We start from the raw sequence: 14,897 nt of genomic DNA, 5'->3' as shown, positions 1-14,897 counted from the left end.
GGGGAGGCCCTTCCTGGAAGGGTCTCGTACCTAGGATCGCACACGCTGCGCTTACTCTCTCTTCGGATAGAGGGACACCACACAGTAATTCGTTGTAAGACAATATGCTTTTATCGGTAGTTGTCAGGGATCTTTATGATCCGGCAGGCAGGTGCAGAATTAATGCCACAAGCGGCAGCGATCTCGTGATGAGGGAAAAGGGGTAGCGGGACAGTCTTCGAATCAGTGTCTCTGCGAGGTATCCGACGCACAGCTCTCAATCCTTGAGTTGAGGGGATGTTGCTTCTCTCGGCAATCTCTGCCGTTTCTCTTGGACGAGCGGGCCGCGAGTCACTCAGCAGGCACCGGAGGTTCGTAGTTCGGGGAGCCGCGACGGCGTCAGCAGGGCTCAGATGGTTCAGAGTTCGGGGAGCCGCGACGGCGTCAGCAGGGCTCAGATGGTTCAGAGTTCGGGGAGCCGCGACAGCGTCAGCAGGGCTCAGATGGTTCAGAGTTCGGGGATCCGCGACAGCGTCAGCAGGGCTCAGATGGTTCAGAGTTCGGGGAGCCGCGACAGCGTCAGCAGGGCTCAGATGGTTCAGAGTTCGGGGAGCCGCAACAGCGTCAGCAGGGCTCAGATGGTTCAGAGTTCGGGTAGCGTTCTTCGGTTCGGGGAGCGATCGAGCCGCGACCAGGTCAGCAGGCTCTCGTCAGTCCAGGTCTTCTCTGCCCTCGTCCCTTCAGCACCCCTTGTTATACTCCCCCTCCTCTTTGAAGTCCGGAGTCCTCGCGGAGAGGGGTCTGGTGCCTGGGGGGCAGTGTGTCGGGGTTTCCTGTTGCTCGGCCCTTTGATCTGTTCAGGTGGGTCCGGGAGGGACTCCAGATACCCAGCGGCCGAGGCGCCTGCTCCCCGGGGGCCTGGTGGTCGATCGAAACCTCCCTCGGGGGAGAGACCAGAGGTGTGACAGGATCGGTGCCTCTCGGTCTGGTTTGGGGGGGTTTCGCTCTCCCTCGGCCGGGCATGCGTGTTGGGGATCTGGTCGGCCCTCGGGATGTTGGCCCACGGGAGCCGGAAGGCTGTATCAACGAGGTTCGGCGTGGTTGCAGGGTAATTTGCTGGTCGGGAGGGCCCACGCCACGAGGCCGGTCTCACAGTTGTCACTCGAGTGTCTCTCTGCAATCGATATCTTTGGGGATTGCATACAACATCGTACTTGATATGTTTTGTATTGTGGGTAGAGAATTGAATTGAATCTGCAAAAGATGCAGAAATTAACTCCAAACGCCTTTCTTTATGTCTCTATACCCCTTTCTTGCTTGCTGTGTGCACCTCTCGTTCTCCCTATCAATTTATGCCCCTCGCTCTAATTTTCTTTCATACTCCACTTTTCCTCTCCATGTTGTTGTCTCTCGTTCTACTTATGTGCTTCACTCAGTCTCTCACATTTCCCCTCTCTCTTTTTAGGTCAAGCTTCAGTGCAAATGCGCTGTCTGAAAGACCTGCTGGTATTAGAAACATTTTTCCCCGCCTGCTGCTTCCCATCGGTGGATTCCAGTGTTGCCCGTTTTTGCTGCTTCCTAACTGGATTTTGAAGCCGATGTGTCACTTCCCTTGCAGGCTGAAGAGCACCGGCCAGGTACAGTTTTCTTTCGCTTTATGGTCTTATCTGTTGTTTGGGAGAACTCTTTTTCTCCTGCTACCCTTCCATGCACTACCAGCCAAGCGCTGTATCAGCCACACTCCATAAACACCCTCCTGCCAACAAATCCACATCGGCAACCCCTTCTGTGTAATCTTTCCATACCGTCTGTCATTATCCTGCATGCTTAAACTATAAATGCTCAGGCGCCGTGTTTCATGTTTCAGCGCAGCGCCCAGTTTCCACAGCTTCAGGTGAACCTGCTTTGCTTTCGCATGTTCTGTATCACTCTCTGTCTACACATCCCCCTCTCTCTCCCACTCCTGCCCCCCATGGGCTCTTTCTTCAGTTAGTTGTATATCTCTCATGCCCTTATTCCCCTTTCATTTTGTTTCTCTCCCTTGAGTTTCATTTAATTTCTCTGTATTGCTAACCTTCCCTTTTTCTCCTGTCTTGCTCTCTTCGGTCAGTCTCTATCACATCCCTCTGCCCCTTGAATTTCTTTGTACTACACATAAAGTCATATTCTTATGTGTCCCCTTTATTATCTTGCTCCAGACAGTAATGGAAAGCCCCCCTGTGCCTGGAGGAAAAGACTAAAAGAGAATCCACAGGTGGAATTTCATTTACCATTCCATCCCTTTGATGAAGGAAATTCCACTCATGGATTGTAATCTACATTTAGCACTACCTACTGGAATGCCAGCAACCTCTAAACTAAGCCCTAGACCAGTGGTCTCCAACCTTTTGTTTAGTAAGAGCTACTTATGTTCAATAAAAACCATCTGAGCTACATATAGAATTAGAATTATTGTGTTTTAATTGTCACCACACCAGACAAGATTACATTAGTGGTTACCCTTTGCCAGCGGCGTAACAAAAGCCCCTATAACCTCTGTGGTGCAGGGGGCCCGAGCTCCTGGGGCCACCTCCGGCACTGGCAGGTACCTGGCCAGAGAGCTCCATACTGGGTCTGAAGCTTGGGGATCCCCCTGCATGTACTTTGCAGGAGGGCCCCCTCAAGCTTTGTTTCACCACAACATCAGGCAGGGTTGCCAGCAGTAACATAAAGGGTTTGTCAATTTGGAATGCCTTTACATGGGTAGTGCCTAGCAGTCATAGCTGCAATGCCCCTGGTACCAAGGTGATAGTATTAGTAATACATCTCCTAACTGATTTATCAATTAAATACCAGCTTTAAATATATTTGTGAAATGTAAACATTTTTCCTCCAAACATCAGCTTAGGAGTTCCAAAGATGCACACATTTTCATTTTGAATACACGCTTTCCAATTTTGCTATGCATATAATAATTCAGACAAGTAAAAGCTTTTAATTTAGTAGGCTGGGCTGCACACAGGAGAGCCACACACAGGTAGCTTGAGAGCTACCAGTAGCTCATGAGCTACTCGTTGAAGAAGCCTGCCCTAGACTGAGGAAGAGAATTAGGATAGTGCATGTGAAGTAGTAACCATCCTTCCTTTTCTTTCGTAGCACAGGAAATGTATGACACCCTCTTCTGCCTTCCTCTCTATCATTTCCTTCATCATTCACTTTTTTTTGGTAGTTTTTTTATAGCGCAAACTCTACCCAATAGTATTGGAGCGCTTTACATGGACACATTCATTATTTTTTATAGACACGGGGAGATTAGGTAATTTGCCTAGAATCACAGGATGTTGAGGCAAGGGTGAGACTCAAACCTGGTTCCCAAGTTGGCAGCGCTTGCCATCACGCTACATCCTCTACCACCATTCTGTCTCTCTCTTCCCCACTTTTGCTTTTCAGCTTTAACAATTTCTGCCCTTCACTCCACTGTCTTCTATCACTTCTTCTCCCTCATCTTTCCCCCTCATTCCCTACATCTGTCTGCATTTCTAGCACTCTTATGCTCTCTCCTCTACCTATCCTTCATCACTTGATCCTTTTCTTCTTCTCAAATTTGTCATTCTTCTCCACTCTGCTGTCTCACTTCTCCTTTTGTCTCTCTCCACATTGCTGTTCTCGCTCAATCAATTTTGATACTGTCATGCCATGCCTATTCTCCCTTCCCTTTGTCATTTTGGCCCTGTGAACGTTTGTCACAGTAATGTTTAAAAAAATAATTGTTTTGTGTTGTCAATTTTTTTTCCTTTTGCTCATTTTGGTTGTTTGCATTGTTTTTTGTTTTCGTTCAGTGGTGAACAGGAATCCCATTACAGTTTTTAAGATGACAAGGTGGGAGCGGGTGCCTGGGGCTCATCTGCCTGCTGCTGGAGACAAAAGTAGAGCCTCTAAGATGGCCACCACTCATAATCTGTCCCTGCACAGTCCCTTTCACCCTACCCCCAGGTAACATTACTGCTAGCTGTGATGCTCAAAAAGAGCACATCCACTCCCAGTGGCCTCACTGTCTCTCTATGAGTCTCAGGACGGAAGGGGCCCACAACATGCTGTGCCTGCTCAGTTTGGCTCATTGTCCTACTGCACAAGACAATAAGACAGCCATTATCTGGACTTAGTTAAAATGGGCTCCGATCTTCCCTCTAAGGCTGCAGCAGCCTTTAGAGTCAAGTGCCAGCACCCAAGCCAGCCTAGGCAATGCAATTTTTATCTTCATCTGAAAAAAACATCCCACCAGCTGGCCTTGGCCTCAGGCCCCTCGGGCAATGACCGATTGCCCGCCCTGCCAATCCGACAATGTTCCTGCGACACTATCATTAGTAGTTTAAAAAGGAAACTGGTGTAATTGAGACATCCTCTGGGTTGATTTAGTCTTTGAATTGAAATTGGGCCACATACGCCAACACTCTTGATTTTATAGAGGAAATTCGTCATTTAAAAAAAACTAAAGTGTTTTAAGTTTCTCCAACTCAGTGCGCTCCCATGCGAGGTATTGAGACCAATGTTGAGCCTTTGCAGAAGAGCGGCTTTTGCATTTAGACCGCACACACTGGTTTACCAGTTCTGCTCTTGGGCTTAGGTGCACCTAAATTGCTACAGACTTCAGATGACCGCATTAAATACAATAACTGCATCGAGTTGGCTTTTGATTAAGTGCTTGCTCTTGATTGAATGGCTTTCTTCTCTGTCTCACTTCCCTGTTCTTGATTAGATGGGTATAGGTTTACTAATTTTTCTTATGTTTGTCGTGCCCCTTGAGCATTTTGTTTTACCATTGCTTTTGATCCGATGTGGTGCAGCCTTCCACTGCTGGTGTTCTACAACTAAATGTTTTTAACATTCATTAAAACTCTGTGGAAGTTTATGTTCTACTCTTTCTCTCCTTCCCCTGTCTTTCTGTGCATGTAGAGAATGCATGTTCTCCTCCTGTTCCTCCAGCTTCCCTCTCCCCCATGGCTCTCTGCCCAGTCTCCGTCATTGAGCACTACAGTGGCTTGGTGTTGTGCTTTCTCTCCCTTCCTGTGTCTTTCTGTCCTCTCCTCAGCTTTATCATCTCCTCTCCACTTCTACAAGTCCCCACTCAGTGCTGGATGCTTCTATTGAGTTTGCCAACGTTGAATGCTTTTAAAAGTGTGCTGCTGTTATCAAATCATATAGAAGTGCATTTAGCCTTCTTACAAGATGGCTGCCAAGTTGTGTAACTCAACACAGCAGCATTCATGAAAGTATTTAAAATAACAATGTTATTCTTTCACAATGGCCACCACATAGCATGATCCAACGTGAAAGTCGTCTTGAAAGTATACATTTAAAAAAATGTTTCTATACTTTCAAGATGTCCACTACATTGGACCATGCCATTATGTGTCATGAAACATAGCGGTCCTCTTCAGGCGTAGACAATACATTTTTAATATGGCCAGTAGGTCCTATTGGCGTTGCCAAATTCCAGTGCAGTTAAAAAAGCAATATCAAAGTAAATAGTGGTGACCTAACAGCATTGGCAAGTGAGACCCATTGGCTTTACCAACCCTTATTATTGTGCTTATCTTTAAGTTGCAGAGGTGGGTTCAGAGGTTACATCAGTACCTGCATACTAGTGATAATTGGAGGTATCATCACAAAATGTTATCATTCTTGCAAAATTATTAATTGAAAATGAACACAGATGAACCTACATGAAAGTGTTTGAGATTAGTTATACATTAATATGAACACCAAATGCCACTGACAGAATGACTGCTCTCCCAGCCAAAGATAGCAAATGCCAATGTATTGGCACTTTATTTATCACATAATTAGGGAAGGGGCGGGGAGGACGGAACCTAGGCTACGGTGTACGTCCCCAATAGTATACTGAAACCAACAGTACCCAGTAAGCAAAACAAGAAAGGTTAGTGGTCTCTAAGGAGGAATACAAAATGTTCCAGCTATTGCGACAAGAATTTTAGATCCTATTAAGGACACGGAGGCGAGGATTATGCTTTCTCAATTTCTTTACTACTCAAACAGCAGCCAATGAGAAAAAAGTAAACATTACACTAAACTACATTTCCCATGAGGCTTTGAACCACGTCTCCTTTATCAACCAACCAATAACATGAGAGCTTAACATACAAAATAATGAGGCACCATCTTGGCATCCTTTTTCTTTGCAAAACCAGTTCTAAAAGTGTCCGAAAAAATGCAAAACAGTCCTGGCTCTCAACAGAGAGCAATAACAGAAAATCCAACTGTCAACGGAGAGCACGTCCCACGGTCTTGGGTACAACAGTTATCCTCCAATGACGAGGAGATCCACACCACAGGTAATTATAGATTTAGGTCTGTTTGGAATCAGTTCCTGAAACAGAAACAAGTTTGAAAATAGGGAACCCAAAAGGTTTAAGATTTCAGGGTGGGAAAAAATAGCATTGCATGGTTACCATCTTGCAACATGACAGTTGAAATCTTACCTGTCCCAACGGGTGGGATAATCCTTGCCTCCGTGTCCTTAATAGAATATAAAATTCTTGTCGCGATAGCTGGAAAATTTTGTATCCTATGGCAGGACCGGAGGCTCAGATTATGCTGGTTCAAAGCAGACCAACTACAACAGAAGAAACATGCGTAATAGGTTTATAATTAAACCCTTTAAGCATAGAGTCCGAGGACCATTCAGCAGCTTTTAGAATACCTTCTAAGCGAGACCCTAGAACATATGCTTTAGAGGCCATAGCTCCTGTGGTGGAGTGTGCACCATAAACAGAAATGTCGATCCCTGCTTCAGACATAACCCATCTGACCTAATGCGCTAACGTGGCCGCTGAAACTCGACGGAAAGGCTTCTGTATAGCTAACAGCAATTGACCCAAGGGGTCAGATCTATGAGCTAATGTATGTTCCTCATATACCTTCAAACATTTTGGAACACGTAATTTGTCATTATGAGGAAAAGCAGGATACTCAACCGAACGTGACATGGTCTTAGTCCTCCTAGAAATGACGAAAGAAACCACCTTCCTGCTAAATCCAAAGCACGCACATCAGAAACTCTCCTACTGGATATTAAACATAGTAAGTTTAGCAGATAATTGTTTTAAACAATAGATCTTTGTTTTCTGGCCAAGATTCTAATAAAGACAAAACTTTATTAACACCCCCTAAAATAGTGTATCTAGGACGAGGCGGACAAGCCACTCTGATACCCTTCAACAACTTACACACAAGGGGATGCATCCCCACTGGCTTACCATCGATGTGATTGTGTCCAGCCGAGATAGCTGACCTGAAATTATTAATAGACCTGTATGCAAGACCTGATTCGACACATTCAGATAAAAAATGTAATACTTCCTTCAGATCTGATCCCATGGGATGCACCTGCCGTTAAGGGTACCAACCCACCCATCGCTTCCGGGAAGCCGAATATCGTTTGCGGGTGGATGGAGCCCAAGCTTGGTGTATAAACTCGGCAGCCGCTGATGAAAGGCCCTCAATTCTTTCATGTCTCCGAAAATCGTCCAAACCATGAGGGATAACTGGTTCTGCAGGACCAGAGGATGAGGAGATCCCACTGGGTCCTGGAGAAGCAACAGGAACACTGGTAGCTGAAAAGGAAGATCCACTGATAACTCCAACAGTGTCGGAAACCACGACTGAGTCTTCCACAATGGTGTGGCTAAGACTAAGGACGTTCCCTGTCGACGGACCTGGGCCACCACCCTTGGAATCAGAGCAAAGGGAGGAAAAGCATAATCCCTCTGAGACTCCCAATGTTAAAGGAACGCGTCCGTTCCCATCGGGTCCGGCCTCCAGCTGAAGAATAGTGGGAGGTGAGCATTGAGGCGAGAGACAAAAAGGTCTATCCTGCAGGGACCTCGCATAGTCATGATCTCTACAAAAAGCGAAGGATGAAGTCTCCAATCGCTGAATTCCCTCAGGGACCTGGAGTTCTAATCCGCTATTTGATGTAGCTTGCCGGGCAGATATTCCGCTATCACACTGATCTTCTGATCCAGTCAAAAATGCCAGAAGTCCCTCACAATGTTGGCTAACAGGCAGGATTTCGTCCCTACTAGGCGATTGATGTAACGCACCGCCGACACATTGTCCATCCTGAAGGATGCAACAATTGCTCTTCAGAGGGGAGATTGACTTTATGGCAAAAGATCCCGCTAACCGCTCCAGACAATTGATGTGTAACTTTAATTTGTCAGCGAACCATCGTCCGCCTGTGGCAAAGTCTCCACATCTTGCACCCCAGCCCCAACGGCTGGCCTCGGACTCTATGATGACGTCTGGGGAGGTGCCAAAAATGGCCCTGCCATTCCACGCTTCCATGTGTTCTAACCACCATAGAAGCTCCTCCTGAGCCTCTGGAGACAGGGGAATCAGGTGGTCGTAGGAATACCTTTTTCGAAGATAATAAATCTTGCGTCGTTGCAAAGCCCTGTAATGAAGGGGCCCTGGAAGATGGCCTGAATGGATGAGACCAGCAGGCCTACAATCCTCGCTAGGACTCTCAACGAGATAAGCTGCTTCGACAGGGTAGAGCGGATCTCTCTCTTCATCGATTTGATCTTGGCCATGGGCAGGAGTAACTGTGCGGTGAATTAATTTATCTGAAACCCCAGAAAGTCCGTCTGCTGGCTCGGGATGGTCATCGTGTTTTTTTTTTGTTTTTTTTTAGATTTATCACAAACCCAACTCCTGTAACAGGGAGGTCGTCCACCCCAAATGTGTGAGCAGGAGGTTCCGATCCTGTGCCAGAATTAACATGTCATCGAGATAGACGATCATGCGAACTCCCATCTCTCACAGCCAAGTGACCACCAGCTTTAACAGCGTGGTAAAAACCCAAGGGGCGAATGACAGGCCGAAGGGGATGGAAAGGTACCGGTACCATTGCCCTTTCCAGCAGAATTGGAGAACTTTCTGACGGGAAGGGCACATGGGGACCGTGAGGTAGGCATCTTTTAGATCCAACGGACCATCCAGTCGTTCTCCAAAAGCAGATCTCTCAACAGATGGATGCCCTCCATCTTTAAGTGTCTGTATACCACAAAGGGCTTGAACTCCCTGAGATTTAAAACTAGTCTCTGACCTCCTCCCTTCTTTTGGACTAGGAAAACGTTACTGCAAAACCCGCCGGGAATGAAGGGTCTTACGGCAATAGCCTACTTGGCCAAAAGCTCTTGCAGCTCGGAGTTGATAAAAGCTTGCTCTTGTAAGGAAAAAAGGAGCGGAAGAGGAGGGATCACTTGGCAAGGGGAGTCTATTAGCTCTATCTGGTAACCCTTAACAGTGTGGATGACCCACGCATCTGTGGTCAGCTGTGTCCAGTTCATCACAAAATGCAACAATCTGCCCCAGAGGGGGAGCGTTAGAAAGATTGGTGGACATACCTGATGACTGGGCATCGAAGTTCTTGTAACCCCTGATGACGCCTCTGTTGAATCGGCCACGGAAGCCTCGGGACCTGGAGGGGTAGAAACCCGCTTGTTCCGGCTCCTGGGTACACCCTCTGCGTCGGGGTGCGAAACCTCGTTGGGGACTTGGATTGGTGTAGCGGCCGGTCGAGCATCCCCTGCCACGCCTGGCCCTGCCAGAGACTGGATGAAAAACCCTTTTGAGTGATGCCTGTGACTTGTCCAAGGATGCAAAGGTACTGAGAAATGTTGCTATATCCTTGACAAATCGTTCTCCAAAAAGCTGTCCCTCTGCTAGAGGGCCTGGTTTGCCCGCGGCCAACTCAAGTAGTTGCGGGTCGATGCGCAAAAGGATGGACTTGAGCCTTTCAGAATAGAGGGCGTAATTGGCATTGCCCAGGAGGCAAATCACCCTCTGGGTCCACTCCGCCAAGACCTCCGGGTGAATAGCGGCTCCAGTCTCTTGTACCTGAAGGGCCAACTCAAGGATTTTTGCCAGGGGCCCTGCCACATCTAATAACTTATCTTGGCAAGCCCTGAGGGCGCGATCTATGCCCTTCTTAGGGTCTTTCTTATATATTTTTTTTAAACGTGATCATAGCTGAATCAGTATCAGGAGTAAAGGCCACCTTGTGAAGCCATATAGTACGAAAGGATATCTGAGGTCGCGAGCCCTGCACAATATGTGGACTGGAAACAGGTACGTAGGGCCACCCTAGCCACCCCGCCACCCCATAGAAACTGGCCCAATGCCATATTAACCTGACGGAACCATCTAGGGGAAATAGGATATGGATGGTTCTGCAGCTGGTATAACAGACGCGGAAGAGAGACCATCTTGAAGATGGCAGAGCGACCATAAATAGACAAAGGCATGTGGGACCAGGCCCTAATATCCTCACGCACCCTATCCCACACCGGCACCAAGTTCCTGTCCCATGAGGTAGTTTGCAAATGGGATAGGAACACACCCAGATATTTCATCCCCCCCCGTGCACCACCTATACCGTGGAGCCCCATGTACCAAGATCTCTCCCCCCCCCCCCCCCCCCACCCAGGACCCAAAGGTAGACTTCCGCGGGTTAATGTAGAGGCCGGAGGTCTCACCGAACACCTGCATGATGCGCAACAGCCACAGGCCAGTCCTGTCTAAGTTAGTAAGGAAAAGCAACACATCCTCAGCGTACAGGGCTATAGGATCCGACAGCCCATCTGCCCAATCTGAAAGAAACCCGTTAGTTAGATTCCTCACCTTAGAATATCTCCAGGCGTCAGGCTGGATCCGGAAAGATTTTCGTCCGCAATACCCTTGCGCATCGCTAGGCGTCTTCTGCGTCCGTCGTCGGCGTTGTGCGCCGGGATGACGTCGTCGGAGTACTTAGACCCCGCCCTCGCGTGCTGACATCAGTTCTTCTTTTTTCCATGCCAGTAAGCGCCGATCCGGGAAGAGCATACCCTTTGGGTCACTTTGTGACTAAACTTTTTTGAACTCATTTGGTTCTATTCTTGTCGACTCGACTCTGGTGCCGGTAGGGATGCCTGGCTTTAAAGCTTGTGACTCCTGTCACCGGCGGATGTTGGTTACGGACCACCACCACCGGTGCCTCTATTGCCTTGGGGCCGACCACGATGCCGAGTCGTGCCCCGACTCCCGGGCCTTGACTTCGAAGGCTAGACTGAAGCGGTCCCGCAGGCTCCTCGAGCTCCGGCAGTCCCACGGTCCCGGTCGAGGAGGAGGTCGAGGTTCCGGTCGCAGAGCCGCAGCCATCACCACCACTCGTCGGGTTCCAAGTCTTCGGGTAAGTTGAAGCATAGCAAGAAGTCCAAGAAGCGACATCGCTCTTCGGGCTCCCATTGCCGGTCGTGCGACTCGGCTGAGGGTTCGGGTGGTACCACCCACGTGACTCCGTCGGAGCCGCAGGAGTCCCGTCCGTCCCCATACCTGCCGGTCCCTGGGACTGGCGCGACTCCGGCGGAGATCAGTGCCTTCCTCATGGCCATGAGAGGCCTGGTTGCGCCATCGACGCCTGCCAGCGCGCCTTCGGGCCCCGCGGGCTCGACTGGGAGGCCTAGTGAGCCGGCGGCCCTGGCGCCGTCGTCGACTCCGGTCCCGATGCCGCAGGGCCCCGCGGGATCCAGGCCTGGATCCCTGTAGGCGCCGGTCGACCTCACGACCCCTCCGCCGGCACCAACTCCAGTGGCACCCCCTGCACCGCCTTCGGAAGACGCCGTTCCCCAGTTTAGTCCCGGTCCGGGCCCGGCGTCGGAGCGGCACCGTCCGGCACCGCACCCGACGCAGATGGGTGGCAATTTCATCTTCCGCCCGGCTCCGATCATTCCACCTGTCTACCAAGAATCGGATGACGGCACCGACTGGGAGGGGGTCAGAGGACCCTCTGGCCCGGCAGGGCCAGTTGTCTCAGGACTGGGCAGACGAGCTGGGGGATGCCAGTGGTCTTGATACCTCCCCTGACACTGGCTTCATCTCTCCTCCGACCGTGGCTTCGGAGGAATGTGCTGCATTTTCTGTGGTGCTGCGCAAGGCGGCCGAAGCCCTTGGGCTGGAGCTACCTGCTGTGGCCGTGCGGACTAACCTCCTCACTGAAGTGCTCCAACCGTCAGCAAGCTCCTCAGAGCCTCTGCTACAGTTTAATGAAGCACTGGTTGATGTTCTGAAGGGCACCTGGTCTGAGCCCTCCACAGTACATCCTGTGGACTGGAACGTGGCCTGGCGCCACCCCCCTGCACCGGGTGACCCCAGTTTTCTGTCCATGCACCCCACGCCCGAGAGCCTGGTTATCTAGGCCTCTACTTCCCGGACCTCCTTCCCGTCCGCTCCCCCGGATCGGGAATCCAAGAGACTAGAACAGTTAGGTAAGAAGCTGTTCTCCTCCCTTACTTTGGGATTGCGGTCTATTAACACCGCTTGTCTTTTGAACCGTTATTCCCACTCCCTGTGGGATACGGTGGAGGACGTGCTGGCCCGGTGTCCGGAGGAGGCCCGGACTCGGCTCGCCCAGGCTCTTGCCGAGGGGCGGGATGCAGCGCGGCATGCAATCCGATGTGGACTGGACACTACGGACTCGCTGGGTAGGGCAATGTCGACCACGGTGGTGCTTTGTCGCCACGCCTGGCTGCGGTCCACGAGTTTTAATGGGGATGTCCAGAACACCCTCATGGACATGCCCTTAGATGGCAGTCGCCTTTTAGCGACAAAGCGGATAGTGCGCTGGAGCGCTTTAAGTACTCCAGGGCTACGGCCAAGTCCTTGGGCCTCTCGGCCCGCGCCCGCAAACTTCCGCTTTTCGCCCCTTTCGCGCCCCCTCACGTCCACCGAGCCACAGGCCGCAGAACCAACCTCCACGCGGACGTGGATTCCGCCGAGGCGGTACAGGGGGACAACGTGCCGGTCCGTCCACATCTACCCCAGCAGCATCCGCCTCAAAGCCCTCCTAGTCCGTGCTTTCAGGCCCATTCCACGCCAGTGGGAGGCAGAGTTCGCTATCACCTGCTCCACTGGCGTTCCATCACGTCGGACAGGTGGGTGCTGCAAATCGTCCGAAGGGGCTACTCCCTCCCCTTCGAGGCGACCCCTCCAGCCATGCCACCGCAGTACCACCGCATGTCGGGGGATCACTTGAAACTTCTCCAGGAGGAAGTAAAGGCCCTCTTGGCCAAGGGGGCCATCGAGCGCGATCCTGGTCCAAAAGTAGGTCATGGTTGTTATTCCCACTACTTTCTGGTTCCCAAGAAGGGCAAAGGGGGCCTACGCCCTATCTTGGACCTCCAGGAGCATCAACGTCTTCCTCCGGAAGGAGAAGTTCAAGATGCTCACCTTAGCTCAAGTTCTGGCTGCCCTAGACCCTGGAGACTGGATGGTAGCGTTGGACTTGCAGGACGCTTATTTCCACAGCTCCGTCCTGCCGGCCCACCGGCGTTACCTGCGGTTCACGGTGGGCCCAGAGCATTTTCAGTTTACCATGCTCCCCTTCAGCCTCACCAGTGCCCCTCGGGTGTTCACGAAAGTGATGGCGGTGGTCGCAGCTCATCTTGGTGGCTCTGGATTAGACACGAAGATACTGGTATCCGGAGCTACTCAGTCTGTCGATCGATCCCCCGATATGACTGCCTCTTCAGGAGGACCTTCTGTTGCAGCAGCAGGGGACGATCCTCCACCCGAACCTGTCCAGTCTCCACCTCCATGCGTGGAGATTGAGCGGCGGCACTTGATGCCATTTGACTTGCCTCCTGAAGTCTGTAATGTTATTCTGGCAGCCAGGCGTCCCTCCACAAAATCGGTATACGCCTGTAGGTGGAACAAATTTGTGGCATGGTGCACAGCAAAGGCTGTGGATCCCCTTTCCGCCCCTCTTTCTGAGGTTCTCCTCTTTCTCCTTTCCCTGGCCCAGCAGGGCTCTGCACTGGGCACCCTCAAGGGATATCTTTCAGCTATTTCTGCTTTCTTACGGCTTCCTGATCAGCCTTCTCTTTTTCAAATCCCCTGTTGTTTCTCGATTCTTTAAGGGCATTACTCACATGTTTCCTCCTGTCCCTTTAGTAATGCCTCAGTGGGATTTGAACCTTGTCTTGACCTCTCTGATATGCGCTCCCTTTGAGTCACTTCATAATTATCCCCTTCGTCTTCTCACTCTTAAGACTGCTTTCCTGGTTGCCATCACCTCTGCTAGACGGGTGAGTGAGCTCCAGGCTCTCTCTTCTAAGCCTCCTTTTCTTTCTGTCCATCCGGACAAAGTTGTTATCAGGACTCGGCCTTCCTTTCTCCCTAAGGTGGTAACTGCCTTTCACATCGGGCAGTCTGTTACATTGCCCACCTTCTTTCCGCCTCTGCATCCCTCGAAAGAGGAAGAGAGGCTCCACTGTCTGGACCCAAAACGGTTGCTGTCCTTTTATTTGGACCGCACCAAGCAGTTCCGGGTGGACGACCAACTCTTTGTTGGCTACGTGGGCGCTAAGAAGGGGCGGGCGGTGCACAAGCGTACCATCTCTCGGTGGGTCGTTTTGTGTATCAAGGCCTGTTACTCCTTAGCTAAAAAGGAACCTCCTGTAGGGCTGAGGGCCCATTCCACTCGGGCCACAGCGGCGACAACTGCCCTGGGCCGGGGAGTCCCCTTGCAGGACATTTGTCAGGCAGCAACGTGGGCTTCGCTGCACACGTTTGCCAAACATTATTGCCTGGATAGCCAAGTCCAGAGAGACGGCTTCTTTGGCCGTTCTGTTCTCCAGGACTTTCTGGTGTGATCTTGGTTCGCAGACCCACCACCGGGGTTGGTATTGCTGGGGTATCTATTCTACGGTGAGGAATCTAACTAACGTGTTTCTTTCAGATGAGCAAGTTACTTGCCTTCAGTAACGATATATCTGTAAGAAACATTAGTTAGTTTGATTCCTCACCGACCCACCCATCCTCCCCGTTCTGCGACCGATATCTAGGGTTGAGCTTATCCCTTTCAGGGCCCTAGAATT

The 14,897-nt window shown here is 50.6% G+C and overlaps 1 long non-coding RNA gene across 3 annotated transcripts in view; it reads left to right on the top strand.

The window, feature by feature from the left end:
* Nucleotides 1–14,897, top strand: part of LOC146825649 (uncharacterized) — a 208,450-nt gene that overhangs the window by 7,284 nt on the left and 186,269 nt on the right. For all 3 annotated transcript variants that reach the window (XR_014961897.1, XR_014961895.1, XR_014961896.1), the window contains exon 2: nt 1,445–1,616. This is a non-coding gene — a long non-coding RNA (uncharacterized LOC146825649). The remainder of the gene's footprint in view (nt 1–1,444; nt 1,617–14,897) is intronic.

The sequence above is a fragment of the Triturus cristatus genome, chromosome 5_2, assembly GCF_964204655.1.
Source record: "Triturus cristatus chromosome 5_2, aTriCri1.1, whole genome shotgun sequence".
Taxonomy (NCBI): domain Eukaryota; kingdom Metazoa; phylum Chordata; class Amphibia; order Caudata; family Salamandridae; genus Triturus; species Triturus cristatus.
This window is presented reverse-complemented; position numbering and strand designations above follow the sequence as displayed.